The 16,152-nt window shown below is 32.9% G+C and overlaps 1 long non-coding RNA gene across 1 annotated transcript in view; it reads left to right on the plus strand.

The window, feature by feature from the left end:
* Positions 1 to 15,452, plus strand: part of LOC110889410 — a 30,536-nt gene extending 15,084 nt beyond the window's left edge. Inside the window, exons 2-3 of the long non-coding RNA XR_004871956.1 lie at positions 14,209 to 14,340; positions 15,225 to 15,452. This is a non-coding gene — a long non-coding RNA (uncharacterized LOC110889410). The remainder of the gene's footprint in view (positions 1 to 14,208; positions 14,341 to 15,224) is intronic.
* Positions 15,453 to 16,152: the final 700 nt, after the last annotated feature.

Genomic DNA, 16,152 nt, shown 5'->3' on the forward strand with positions numbered 1-16,152 from the left:
TTTGAACCACTTCAGGGATTTGGGGATTCGACACCTACTTCATTCATTTAATTTTTGTTTGAATTATGAATTGCAAACCACTTGACATTTACCTATGGCACTCAGCAAAAAAAGCCTACAGACGTAAATCCTAATTGATTTTCTAGTTGAATAGTAGATATCATCATTAAATGTTAATAAAAAAAAGGAAAAAGCTATTTTTTTAAGGTAAACTTCAAAAACACCGACCCAAGCCGGGCCGACAAAAAAACTACAAACAAAAGATTACATTTTAAACTACCTTTTAGACCATCTATAAAGCTATAGGATTGGTGATTATAGTCTACCTTTTAGACCATCTATAAAGCGAGGGGTGTGGCTTAACGTCACTTCGCCACCTCAGCCACTATAGCGTCCTAGGGCGCCATCGTCCACATCGCCGCAATTAGGGGGGGGGGGGTCATGGTCCTTCCGCTAGCAAATTAACGAGCAAAATTGAGGGGCCCACCTCTTTTCAACCAATAATTTTTTTTTTAATTTGTCTAATAGGGGGCTTTAAACCATTGCATGCAAGTTAAAGGGAGTAACTTTAAAGCCCCCATATGATGTGGCGCCTAGGTGGATCTAGGGGTGTAAACAAGCCTGAAAGCTCGAGAGCTACTGGTGACCGGCTCGGCTAAAAGCTCGAACGAGTCGAGCCTTAACGAGCCTGAGCCCGAGCTCGAGCCTGAAATAGAGCTCGTTTAGTTATCGAGCCCGAGCTCGAAATACAAAGCTCGTTTAGGCTCGCGAGCCCAAATGAGCCTAAACAAAATTTTAGTTATATATATAAAACAATGATGATGATAACATTGGTGAGCCGAGCTCGAGCCGAGCTTTGGCTCGTTTAATCGCTGTTGAAACGAGCTCGAGCCAAGCTTGTCACACCCCAACCGATGGCAGAAACATCGGGATGAGACGTACAAATTGCTCAAAACAACATAACACTATGGTGACAATATGAAATAAATTCATTTCATAAATATCAAATGGGAATACATTGTTTTCAAGTACATCATAATTCAAACATAATAAAATACTATGCTAAAATGGGTTTCTAGTTCCATCCTAGCTTGATTTCTTTATTTCTTGAACATCAACCTGCAATATGTATTAAAGTACAATCAACAAAAGCATGTTGCGAGTATACAAGTTTTCATACATAGCATAATACGTGTTTAAAATGTTGCTCATATCCAAATGTGAAAAACAATATCATATTGACAGTATACTCGAAACGATGTTACTCTACGTATCCAAACCAAAGTTTAACGCAATTAACGTGCCTACCCAAAAGAGTATGGGTGGTTTTAACATAGTTTAACCTAACAATACCCGTTAATATAACGAGAGGGGCGTTTCTCAACCTATAGCGCTACCATTGTTAGGGGAGGCTTGCAAAGTTAATGAACACATAGTCATGAGTGTTTACAATTGCATAACATGTCTAACATGATTAAAATGTATCACATAGAGTATGGATAGAGTGTGCATAAAATGTTTGATGTGATGGTGTAGTTTGATAAGTAATACATATTGCACCCAAAAAGTGTAAAACGAAAATGGGTCATGTATACTCACCTTAGATTGCGTTGCGTATTTATTGTTAAAAGAAGAGAGTAAAAGTTGTCCAAGAGATTTGCAAACGAGCGCAAGAGCTTACCCTATTTGATTTTAAGTATACGTTAAGAAATGTTGATAAAATGCTTAAAATGATGTTAGGAATTAATGGGAATTAATAATAATGTTTAGAATATTAATTTGTTAAATAATTGTATTTTAATATTACTTGTTGTAATAATGGTAATAATAATATGAATAATAGTAGTATTTATAATGATAATCATGATTTATAAATTTTAATAATATTAATACTAATAATAATAGAAATAAAAAGATAATAATAATTATATTAATATTAATATTAATAATCGTATAAAATGATAACCTTAATATTAATATTTAATGATTTTATATAATCTAATAACAATTTATATTATTAATAATTGGATTTATATTATTAATAATGATAATATTAATACTGAAATATCCGAATTTATATTAATAATAATAATAGTAATAACAATAATAATAAATGGATTTATTTTGGTATTAATAATAACTGATTTTTATTTATTAATAATAAGTAATATTATTAACAATAATATTATTAATAACAGAATAATTATATCCGAAATATTATATTAGTAATATTAATAATAATAATAATACCGGATTATACTGAATTTTATTTAATTACCGGATTAAATATAAATTCTGAATTAAATATATACTGACTAGATTAGAACCCTGTGTATTACACAGGCTGAATAAATGTGAATTTATATACTAAATAATAAAATAATATATCTTTAAAAACTTTGTTTATTACATGGATTGAATACATATAATTTTATATACTAAAAAATAAAAAGTTATATCTTTAAAAACCCCTTGTATTGTTGTACAGGTTGAATAAATATAATTTTATACATCAAATAATGAAAAAAATAATAAATAATAAATTATTTATATATTTATAAAACCTCGTGTATTGTACGGGTTGAATAAATCTAATTTTATATATCAAATAATAAAAAAAGTTATATTTTTAAAAACTCATGTATTACACAGGTTGTATAAATGTAATTTTGTATAGTAATTTATAAAAAAAGTTATATCTTTAAAAACCCCCGTGTATTACACGGGTTGAATTTATATATCAAATAATAAAAAATTATATTTTTAAATACCTCATGTATTGCACGGGTTGGATAAATGTAATTTTGTATAGTAAATGATAGAAAAAAGTTGTATATTAAAAAACCCCGTGTGTTACATGGGTTGAATAAATGTAATTTTATATAGTAAATAATAAAAACTTATATCTTTAAAAAACCTCGTGTAATACACGAGTTGAGTTCTGATTAATTTTAGATTTTGATTTCCTGCATTTTCTCTCCTATTAAATAATAATAATTTTTCTCTCCTTAAAATTACATCTTAAGTCATATTCTTATTTTTATAAAACATATTTAAAAAATATATAATATTTTATTTAAAATAAATATATTTAAAACATTTACTGATTATAAAAAGTTAAATATATTTAAAACATATTACTGATTATAAAGAGTCATAGACAATTTAAATATGTTACCTAAATTTGGATGTAAAAGTATAAACGTAAATATTAAAATAAAATCTCTCTACGATATAATAAAACTATAATGTAACCTATTCCTATATCTAAGGAAATATATTATAAAAATAATAATTTAATATTAATAGTATATTTTCTAAATAAGTTTTTAATCTATACTATATCTCTACGTATATCTCATAATTATATATATTAAATAGTATATCTCTACGTATATCTCATAAATAATTATTTAATTTTAATAGGCTAAAAAATAGATGGATCCAGTGAGTGACATGTGTCTCCAAAGTGGTTTATTTTATTATATATATATATATATATATATATATATATATATATATATATATATATATATATATATATTTTATAGCGATTAAATTAATAAAATAAATACTGAATATATAAATGTAATAACTATAGTTTGTATATTTATAACAACTAGTCTAAGTCCCCGTGTAATACACGGGTGGCTAAACAACAAAAAATTTATACTTTAATACGTATAAATACTTTATTACAGGTTTGTTCGAATATTAATGGTGCCCAATTATACTTTTAGTGCCCAATTATACTTTTAGTTATTGCCCAATCGATTGTTCGAATATAAATACGATTTCTAAAAACAGGTTTGTTCGAATATTAATGATTGCCTTTTGTTCGAACAAACGTCTCTCTTAATTGTTCGAATATAAATACGATTTCTAAAAACCGAGCCAATCAAACCCATGCTCACGCTTTAAAACTTAAACTAACTCAGGAAAGAAAGCAATCCTCTCAAGTAAAAAAAAATGTCTTCTCAAAACCGAAAATCCACCATGTGTTCCATATCCAATTTGTGATAGCAGTTGAATACTAAAAAAATGAATAAAATCATCAAAGTAACAACAAATGTTTTTGTTTACAAAGCATCACACAATTCTAAGCATACAATTGCTATTTTCAATACAATTGCTATTTTCAAAAAGAGGTAATCCAACAGAAGTAGTCTTTCTCCGATGGTCATTGTTGCATTCATCTTCACAAATGGCCATAAAAAACATGCTTTTGTTCCTATTGACATGGCTTCTTTTTACCATTATTTTTTATTTTCGATTAACAATCCACACTTCTTTTTACCATTAAGTACAGTTTTTATTTTAGATTCACATTCCACACTTCTTTTTACGATTAAAGCAGTGGCGTTGGTTAAGTCTTGGTCTTTTTTATGGCTAAAAAACATGTCTAAGTTTGGTAGTTTGGATTGGAAAAAATGGGTGTCTAACCCTCTGTACATGTTGTAATTGGTTTTGGCGGCAGTCCTCCTTTTAAGGGCTGGCCTGTTTGTTTTTGTGTTTTAGTGAAGCTTTCTGTTCAAAAAAAAAAAGTATAACGGTACTTAATTATTTATGAAAAGCATCCTCAATGCCCTCATTAAACGCGGATTCAACAAAAAACCAATTATTTATGTTCAAATTTAATATTATGTAAAAACACATACATTGGAAGACAAAAAAAACAAAGTTATTCCATATACGATTATACTTTGAATCATAATATCACCGTACCATGATTACAAAGAAAACACACCACCAAATAAGGTGTTTTGTCTCCAATTTTGAGTGTCAAACTCATGTACCATATAAGTATATACCTTGTAATTTACCCTTTCTTAATCAATTTTCAAGATAAAATTACAAATTAACCAATTATTTTCATTAGAGATTACTGATGATGTTGGATGTTTTAGACATAAATTTGAAGTCCAAACAATTCTATCATGTGAGTAAGCCAAACTCTTTCATTAACTTATAAATTCTCCTATATCTGGTGTTGGTTCAATTCACAACATACCATTTAACAAAAGCTCAAACTATTGAAAGATTGTTTCGCAAAAAAATTAAGGATATATTTGAACATATATTTCCTAGTCTTGACCTAAATCGTCCTATACAGAGGTGGCTTTCCGACCCATTTGTACACAAATGCATTGATTCGGGTCAAGCCAAGATCTAACTATAAAATAGCGGGTCGAGCGGGTCAAAAGTCATCCAGAAAGTATTCAAATGCACAAAACCTCCTAAATGGCGTTACTTTAACATAGTTTTAGTACTCGTATTTAGAGAGTCGTATAACTAATTTATTTGCATACATGAATAATAGGGTTTATTAATTTTGTGTATATATAGAGTCTAAGTTACATTTAAGTACTGTGGAGTACAGCTAGTCCAATAAAATGAGCATAAATATTTATTAAAGATATAAAAATGAACAGAAAGTATTAGCGCCCAACCCAACCCGTTTTCAACCATAATATAAATTACTTATCTTGACCTAAACACACTCAATTTGCCTCCCCTAGTTTTATAGTCCATTTACCTATAATGTTAATTAGAGGTTCTAAAGCTCTAGCAGAAGAGTTAGGACAAACCTGTCAAAGCAAATGTACCACATAGCACCGCACATAACCGAGTTATGAAGTGGAGAAAACTCTGTCGCTCTTCTTTGATGGTAACAGTAATAGGTGGAAGATAATATAAAAAGTAAACCGCTGAATCATGTAAAAAAATTAGGTAAACCCTCACATAAAAACAGAATATTAATCCTGGTATTAACTATTAATAAAATAATAATAAACAATAATTTATTTCAGTAACAAACCTGGCCATGTCCTGTCATATTCATTCATCGGGGAGAAGTACTCGGTAACAGAGAATTGATTTGTGGGTAAGACTTCTTTCGATATGTATTTATACTCGGTTGGAACAATCTAGGATAACTAAAATCGGTCTCTAAACTCATTAATAAAATCATCAATATCAAGTCTAAGGGATCGGGATTGATGTCCATTGTGTCTAAAAGATACTGATATTTCCCTCCACATATATAAAATGCCAACTGGTGGTCATGAAATCCAGTATTAACATTACGTCACAAACCACTTGGTAAAAAAACTTATTGGTGCCTTATTAAATGCCTCCACATATATAAAATGCCATCGTGGTCATGAAATCAAGTATTGACATTACGTCACAAACCACTTGGTAATAAAAAAATATTGGTGCCTTATTAAATGCTTCTATGAACCGTAGGAGGTACCAATTTCACTTCTGAGTTAAGTATAAGTAAACTAAGATAAGCATTGATAAACAAAAATACTTTCAATTTTACACCACAAACTTACATAACTATACTAATATAACTTTCTTCACTTAGGCTCTCCACCCCTAGCCCTGGCCAGCCTAGATAACCTTTTTATTATGTACCTTCAATTTTAGAGTTCCATGGATGCTAGAAAGATCATTGAGAGCATAAGTTTTTATCAAAATTCCTAATCCATATGTTTAATCTCTTCACTTTTCATATAACTATTTGATTCGGTTATTAACTACATAAATTAAATGCCGGTACTAAAATTATTCAACTTAGAACACAAAATTATGAATGACATCATGTAAGAAAATCATATAGGTTGTTTTAATCCAAGTAAATACATGTGAGATGTTCATATACAATTCGCCTTGGTTTAAATAGCGAAAGGCACACAAAAGCGACGACCTCTAAAACCAAGGCGCGAAGGGCAAAGCGCAAAAGTGGCGGACTTTTCGTACCCGAGGCGCAAAGTGCTTATATAACTTTTCATACATATCCTATAGGTTTTTAGCAACTCTTATCCAAAATATAGCTATAAATAAGGTTTATATATGAAATTTACCTATAAGCACAAGCCAAAAAACCTATTGTACAACGGTTTGATGCTTGAAAACAACATAAAACACAAACTTATTAGAGCAAATTATCCTTTCTGAATTATCAGTTATCATGTGATCACTTTCAAATGCACACACAAAAACCCAATAGCAAATAGTAGGCCTTTACCTCAGTTTCTAGCTATCTTAAACATAATTTACCTAGCATAAAGAAGATAGACATGCCAAAATCAACAGCAGGTGAGATTTTTCTTTTGTTTATAATTGGATAGATTATTAAATCTCAAATGTGGAATTTGTAACAAATACCGATCAACAAATTTTGACCTGTCATTAATTGCTACAGTAGAAAACAAAGCGTAAGTTGCTAAAATCGACAATAAAATGCAAGTCGATTTCTATTATGTGCATAATTAAAAAAAAAGTTGCTAAAATCAGGAATAGTGTATAGCGTATTAGCGTGTTTCTATTTTTTGCAGTTTGCCACATAGAAAATTGATTAGCATAAATACTATCACGATAGAAGTTAGTACTATCCCACAAAACCCAGCCATGCCTCCCCTTAGATCGCTCAAGTCCATCAAGATCCTCATTTGATACAAATGCTAGTCAACCCCTTTCTAAAATGATATTTATTTATTAAATATAAATTATGATTGGAGTAAAATAGATGAAACACACCTGGTGTTTTTAATTGTGTTGTGATGTTTATGCCAACATAGAAGCCAACATAATATCTATTGCTTCAGGTCCCATATATATGTAATCACATCAAAGATGTTGACTTTTGGTCGTATTATGTCCTAACCAAACTTTAACTTTCTCCATCTGTGCCAAGCAAAAAAAGAATAAAAGAAAATAGTTTTATTAGCAGCAGGGTTAATGTTTTCAAGTGTAAAGAAATCCCTACCAAGTATATCCACTCATTTAACATTAGTTACAAATACAGAGCCCCTTTTAATTACCTATCTTCATCTTTAAACAAAATGATTTAGGATATTCCGTGCAGAGAAAATATACTTCGCATGACTTTCATCCATTTTCCCACTTATTCAGTTTGACCCATGTGTTTTAAGCTAAATCTTCTTAATTGACCTGCTTGAGTTAAAAAAAAAAACAATTTAACCCATTCATAAGTATTTGGATTAAAATTCCACCTCTACATTGGATTGGATAAGTAGATTCATGGAAGGGAAAGGTCATTTTAGAGTGACATAGCCTTATTATTGCTTACGAAAACTACCTATACGTATTGTTTCATATCAACCTTTTAAAATAAACAACTGTAAACCATGTAATCTATCCAAAATTCTCACCATGCTTTTCAAAATGTTGGGCATATGAAAAATTACTTAATGGGACATTTACACAAACAGTTAGCCGGCATGAATTACAAATTTCAGCAGATTGATTTTTATTAAAGAAAGATGTTCTACTGAATCTGAATAGAAAATACAAAGTGAACAACCTAATTAAGGTTTTGTTCTGAACCACAAATAAAAACCCAACAATTATAAATCAAATGTTTGAGGAATCAGATGTACCAGGAGGCTTTAAGGAAAGCTAGAAAACTCTCTTTATCTCTTAGAACATCCACCAGTGGCCCCTATACATGTCTTCCATAGCTCTTTAATCTTTATACAACAAATCTTCGCAAAAATGAAAAAAAATACAGAGAATTGATTTATAAAAACCAGAATAAATAATTAAACACGAATTAATGTTTCATTTCAGCATGAATTAGCGCAAAAATTTTGAAATTTCACCTATGGAGGAGAGAATAGTTGGTCCTCGATGCTACATACTCCATGAAAAAAGTACACACCTAAGTTATTCCACACCCATAGACTCATTCAGCAAGTAAAATATTCATCTGAAAGTCTCCTCTACCACTACTTTTGCACATAAGAATACATGTCGTATCGTCGGTCACATAAGCTCACATTTACAATAAACCTACAAATCAATTTTTAGAACACGAAAAGAAGCAGTAAATTAAATAGAAGCATACAGATTTATAGAAACCCCCCAATTAGGGTTTAAGAATTATTTAAAATTCCCAAATTATACTTAAAGATTTAAACAAACAACATCATATTGGGGATTTCAAATAACAAACAAACGTCAAACATTAGGTTCCCAGATCTGATGGAAAACCATAAACAATACAAACTGATTCAAGACATACAATTAATCTACATATACAATCTACAATAATATAATATCTACAATGGATTATTAAATGAAAATTACCTCTTCAAAAGTCGTTCCAGTAACCAAAAGCATCAACAGATCGTCGATATTTGAAAAATGAATCTCACAGATCCACACATGCAAATAAAGACGAAATCCATCACATGCAAACAATGATCATTCATTAAATAATTTCAAGCAAACAATCAACAACAATACAGATTCAATCAAATCTTCACTTACATGATGATGATTGTTGATGTTCGCTTCTTGATTCAACATACTGATGATTTCAACCGCTAAACCTAAACAACCCGCATCCTATTAATCAAAATATGATGATTAAAAACCACCACATCTATAATCACCGTTAAGGCTTCCACGGTATCAACCTTCTTCATCATAACCACCACCATATGCACCGTCTCACCACCATGTAACTGAGCCTTCGACGAAACACATGTAATCAAGATTAGTGACGATAGTTTTGGTTGACAAAAGAGAGATGGAAGGACATTCTGAATAAACCCCCAAATCACTACTCAATTTGCAAAACCCTAGATGCCCTCTGTTTTGCAATTAATAGTGAAATTACCTACCACTTAGCCCTCGATTTGAAAAGACGATCATAAGATAAGAAATTAAATAGATTCAATAACTGAAGAACACAAAAAAATTGAAAGATCGCTAACCTGTTTGTTTTATGAATAAGAACGACAGAGATTAGGATCGTAGATGATGAAGGAACACGATTAGCGTGAAAGAAAAAGAGGAGAAAAGTATTGCCGTTCAATTCTCAATTTCCTGGCATCTCAGCAATGTCAATTTGATTAGGTTTTGAGATTTAAAGAGAAATCAATTTGCCTGGAGAATGATTTTCAAATTGAAGAAGAGCGTAACTGATTGAGAGAATTGATTAGGTTTCCAAATTGAAGAAGAGCGTAGGTAAGAAGAAGGAAAATGCCGCCCAAAATTCCCAATTCTCTGGCCAAAGAGATATGCCACATAATGGTCAAATGGTCAACCCTTATTTTGCTTTAGTATAATAGATAATTACTGAATTTTTAATTAATTATATAAATAATAACTGATTTTGTATTAATAATAATAACACATTAATCGGGTCAACAGATTAGAACACAGTTGGCCGGAAATAGTAAATCAGAAACAGAGCGGGAATTACCGGAGAGAGTTGCAGGGGGCTGTCTTCCGGCAGTCAACTGATGAGTTCCGGTGGAGGGGCTTCGTCTCCGGTGAATGCCGAAAGAGAGAGAGAGGAGTTGCAGGTGTGTGAGGAGTGGAGGTTTTCCGGTGAGGGTGTGATAAGGATATGGGTGTGTGCGGTTCTCGGAGGGGATGTCCGGTATTTATAGGTTGTTTTGGGTCGAAGTTTTATGGTAACAGGGTGGTTTATGGTAACTGGGCAATTAATCGTTGATTGATTGCCGGAGTTTTAGTCGGCAGCGGAAAAAGGAAACAAGGAACACGGTTTCAGCCATTTTTGGCGCTCAAACTGAATTCAGTTTGAATTCGAAATAGTGCATATAACAAATTTAATTCCATAATTCTTCCAGCGATGACGGTAGCCCGTCTCGTTGATGCGTTTGTTTGTGAAGTGAAGGACCCGTGTTCGAACCGCACAAGGGTCGGTTCTCACCCAGGAGACCCCCTTTTCACTATTTTTTTTGCGACAAATTTACAGTTTAGTCCCTGAGGTTTATTAAGTCTGCTAACAGGACTAACTAAGTTACACTAACTTAGTTATTATTCACCCTAGTAAACTGTGAGACTTTTAACTTAGTTAGTTATCTTATTTAAGGTTTAACTAACCAAGTTAATCTAAACTAACCTTTTTAACCAAAAAGTAAATTTTATAATTATTTAATTTATTTAATTAATTAAAATATTAATTTATTTAATTAATATTAATAAATTTTATAATTATTTGTTTTAACCAAATTTTGGGTAATTTACCGAATTAGCGTACGAATTCCCGACTTTCGAATAGGGTTAGGATCCGAATTTTAAAACGGGTCGGATTTTGGAAACCCATTTTGACGGATGTTACAAAGCTTTTAGCTCATTTGAGCTTGTTCTCGAAATAGCTCGAGCCGAGTCGAGCTGAGCTCGAGCTTTGGATTTTACTCACGAGTCGAGCTCGAGCTCAGAGAAATAGGCTCGAACCGAGCCGAGCTCGAGCTCGAGCTTCATAAAAACATAACGAGCCGAGCTCGAGCCTAGTCGGGCTTGGGCTCGGCTCGGCTCGTTTACACCCCTAGGTGGATCTGACGTGGCGTGATAAGCCCTTAGGGGCTTTATACCACACCCTCCAGCCTAAGAATTAACGCTAGGGGCGTGAAGGAATCCGAGTTAGCACGCTTGTGGCACCGCTTTGGCGGGAAATAGGCGTGAACGTCGCTCCGGTACGGAAGGCGTGGTTTGAACCACACATGAAGGGGCGTAGGGCTTGGGACGTGGTGGCTTCGATTTGATGGGACGCTTCTGACGTGGCTCCAACGTGGTGTGTGGGGCCCATGCCTTGAGGCTAGACCACTACACATGGTCTTAAATGTATAGTTTTAATAAAATGTTATAGTGTTGATAGCTTGTTATTGTTGGGAATGTGCAAACCTACCTCTTGGGTATCGAGGTCAAGTGATCATACACTTTTTCCATATGTTATTTATATTATTAAAACTGTTGATCACGCAGTTTTTCGGAATGCTTAATCTCATCCTTTTTAATCAATCAACCAGGTTTCCAACCCTAGTGGCGAGTTGATACGAATCTACCACCTTTCACTCTAATTTCTCGACCATCGCAAGCGACACCACATTCTCACAACTACCATCATCTATGATCACATTGCATACGTTACCCTTCGAAGTGCACTCCGGAAAAACTTTTTTCGCCTCCACGCATCATCATTAGCGGTAACCTCAAGAGAGGGCTACGCACACATTGGATAACCAGTGCTTCACAACGGGTTGGACCGATAACCTCATCAGTGACAACCAATTCTTTCCATTCCCCAAACTCTTGATAATCATCATAGGCCATCAGGGTATCGTCCACAAGAGTACCTAATCGTTTATTGGGACACTTCTAGAATTAATGCCCATTTTGAAATGCCTCAAGCCTAATGGCCTCATTATGCGTGATTGCATATTTCGTACCGTTGGGAAAAATAGATCACCGAAAAAACCCAATGTGTTTTGGAAGTAAGTGCAAAAGAAAAAAAGGGTGAAAAGAATAGAGGCGGTTACACGGTTATAAAAAAGAGCCTTGAATTCAAAATTTGAATCACTATAACCATGGACAGGGGGAGGGCCCAGATCGAAACTGCCACCAGCTGGAAGCCTAGGGCAATAATGCCTTCCCTGCGACGTTGTCCCATCAATCACGTCATGGTCGCCTTGTACCACTTCCATAGGCAAGTGGACAAGTGGGTGAAAGCAGGGACAAGAAAGCCAAGAAATAAAACGTTTCAAAAACCTATTCTACCAATAAGCTCCTAGCCCCAAGGCAAAACGTTGAAATCATAGCTTCCAGCTTCCCCGCATATTCCTTAAACGATTTTACACAACAAAAAAACTGATAACAAAATGTACGTCAAAGCAAGTAGCTAAGAAAAAGGGACTTGTAGCTCCCTCATATGAGTCACATACATACTAATGTAAAAACGTACGTATAGCTAAGGCACATACTGCAACATAGCTAAGTCCCCAAAAAACAACAATGACTTATTCAAGTCACAATTACCTACGTTTACAACATAGACACTTATGACTGAGGGCCTGATGACGTGGCTGCTTAGAAGCTCCCTATTCAGTAAATCTAAAATAAGAAGTTAAACAAAGTTACACTAGTGACTAGAAGCTAGAAGTTGGAAGCTAGGAGCCGGAAGCTGGATGCTCATGTTACTGTACATACGTCGGGTCTTAAACCTGCAAGGTCAAAGTGATGTGACCTTGCCCAAAAGTGCATAGAGTAAGTATTGAGACATACAATCTGACATTTCAAAAAGAGGTAAGGTCATCCGCGCAAGCAACATCACAAGGGGATAAGCTTTATCACATTTAGAAGGTATGAGCTGGTGAGGGCTTCCCATGGCAAACTTTTCTACCTATAAAAGGGAGTCTTCTCTCGGCTATAAAGCTATAAAGGTATGTTCTCACTACTCTCTCTTTCTCTCTCTCCCTCTCTCTCTCTCTCTAAAACTATCCTCTATCATTTACGCTTAACTCTTAGAGATCAAATGACTTATTCTCACGTCGGAGTCCAAACGCGAGAGGCCATCTCTCGCGGTAAGTGATCAATGCATTTTAGGTGCACTTGTTTGTACAAATTATTTATAAAATACATTGATTGTTATTGTAATACATATTATATTGAGTTGTTATTGTTTTTTATAGATTGCAAGAGATTATTGGCTAGGGAAAGGTTCATTTGAGAAGAAAATTAATTTGAGAAGAAAAAGAACAAAGAGTATAATTGTAAAACATTAAATAGTTTTTTTTTCATCTCATTTATGATTGTTTTTTGACTAATTAATTAGTCATAAAGACTATCATCCTCCACATTAATTTTTTTGCCTACACGTATCAAAATTTATCGTACACGTTTTGAAATTTATCCTACACATATTAAATTTATACTACACACCTCGTAATTCATCGTACACTTTAAATTAATTTTCTTTGTGTTCTTTGGAAAAATATATTTTTTAAAATAAGTTACAAATTTAATATAGTTAGTTATTAAAAAGAAAGACTACCAATTAATGATCTATTTAAGTTTACCAATATACCCTTACACCAATATTAAATGCAAAAATTAAATGAAATAAAATGAAGAGTTCTTATTGGTTGAAATTTATTCTCTTTTATTCTTACAAAAAATTTCTTCTCATTTGAACTCTCCACCTATTGGCTAAAAAGATAATTTTCAAATAGAAAATTAATGATTGCAATAAAGGTTGTCTTAAATGAAAATTCTTGATCAAAAGCACTAATGAACGATGAGTGACAAATCATGAGAGTTTAGATTATTGATTGTATTTATGGTTAACAAATAAATTAACTCAATTTATATTGTTTTGACATATTGTTTTGACATATTATATAACGCACAGACAATTATTTGTAGAGGGTTGTTTTTGAACGCAAGGAGATTGCAAAAGAGAGGAGTTCGACAGCTGAAGAGTGGGACGCACTGGCGGCTGTACACGGTGCAAGCATGAGCGACTAGGTGGTTTTTTTCAGGGTGACGGTTCCTAGGGTTTGACACTTTTCTCAGTTTTATTCATATTTTGATTTTTTTACATTGATAACGTTGTATAAAAAATTTGATTTGTTGGTTTATTTAAACTATTTGCATGTGTTTTGAGTTCTTACTTTACAACTTGTTTGGTTGATGACAAAACCTAGTAGCTCATTGGTTGACATAGAGTAGGTTGACTCACAATAGTAAATATGGTAATTGAACTGTTAAAGATATGATGACAAAGACCTATTTTTTATTACCATTTAAATTAACCGATTTTTCAACACCATGTCTATGGTGTCCAACTAATGATTAAATTGACTTTTGTGTAAACCTAGAATCTGAAACTTGGAGGACGTTACCTTTATGTTTTCTCTTGTGACTTTCCTCGGATGATTAATTTCTGGATTTTCACATTAACCTCTGTTGTTTTTCTGATTCTTGTAACTATTACTCTTGACCACTTGTGTTGATTTCTTGGTAAACGCTTATTATATTTCAACTAACTGTCTTTTATCAAGCGTATTGGCGATTTCCTTACATCGTTAGCGGGTTGGTAAATCGGTGGGTATAGTTGGTATAGTGTAACGGATTGTTAGGTTGTTATAGTTTATTTAAAAAACGGTCCCTAACTATTAATCAAAGTCATTAATTCCAAGGCAATGTCTAAGTGGTGTTTGAATCAGTAAACGAGTTTTTGTGTTAAACTTGTAATCGAGATTTTGGGTGGGATTACTTCTTTTTAATCTGATAACTCTTTTCTTAATTAATTAATTAGATAATCTAGTTAAAAACTAACCACATATCCACTGTTAAGACGACCTTACTTACCTGTACTGGTATAGGTATTTAAGTCTTATAAATACTTACCTTGTTAATTCGGTGTTCTTTGATTGCAGATTCCGACTAGGAAGCTATCAGTTGGAGTGGATCCTGGACCTTCTCACTTGCCATATTCTTGTTGTCTTAACGATGTGCTTATAGTTCTAAATAAATTCAGTTTTGTAAAGTTAAACATCAAAACGAGTTACTAAAAATGTATGGATTAAGAAACCGAACCGAATCGCCGGTTGTAGAACTCATGTTTTATGGGACTACTAAGCCACACCTCGTAGTTTTTGAAGCAGACCAGGTTACATTAACTTCAAGGTCTCTATCATGTTTCTTGACGTGGACCAGGATGCACTAATGGCTTCTAGGTATCCATGAGACCAACTGATGTGTTTTCATTACACCCATCCACTTGCTGATCAAAACAAGAGGAGAAGAAAAACCGAGTTTATGACGGACAAATACACATGACCCAGGTTTTCTTTAGCCTGCAGGTTTTGATATATATGTATTTTAAAAACCGACTTTATTTTTTTTAATTATATTTTCCTTGCGATTTTATTTATTTTATTTTCATTTTGAAAAGAGTTAACTTTCATTTTGTTTTATGTGATTTTGTCACTTTAACGGTTTTGCCCTAATAATTTAAAAAGAGTCATATTTCTCCTTAATGTTTCAATCTTATCGCCAGTTTGCTCCCCGGCTCTCCATCCATATTGTATGTTAACTGAAAGGGTATTTTTGTAATTTAAAGTTAACATACAAGATCCAAGTATCCAAATTACCAAAATACCCTTCGAGTTAACATACAACATGGATAGAGTTAGAGCCGGGGAGCAAACTGACGACAAGATCGAAACATCAAGAAGATAAATGGCTGTTTTTAAATGATTGGGGCAAAACCGTTAAAGTGATCAAAACCACAGCTAGCAAAACGGAAGTTAGCTCTTTTGAAAATTAGGCTTTACAACTTGTTTTATAAATTCCTTTTGAAGT

The sequence above is a fragment of the Helianthus annuus genome, chromosome 11 (genome assembly GCF_002127325.2).
Source record: "Helianthus annuus cultivar XRQ/B chromosome 11, HanXRQr2.0-SUNRISE, whole genome shotgun sequence".
Lineage (NCBI taxonomy): Eukaryota > Viridiplantae > Streptophyta > Magnoliopsida > Asterales > Asteraceae > Helianthus > Helianthus annuus.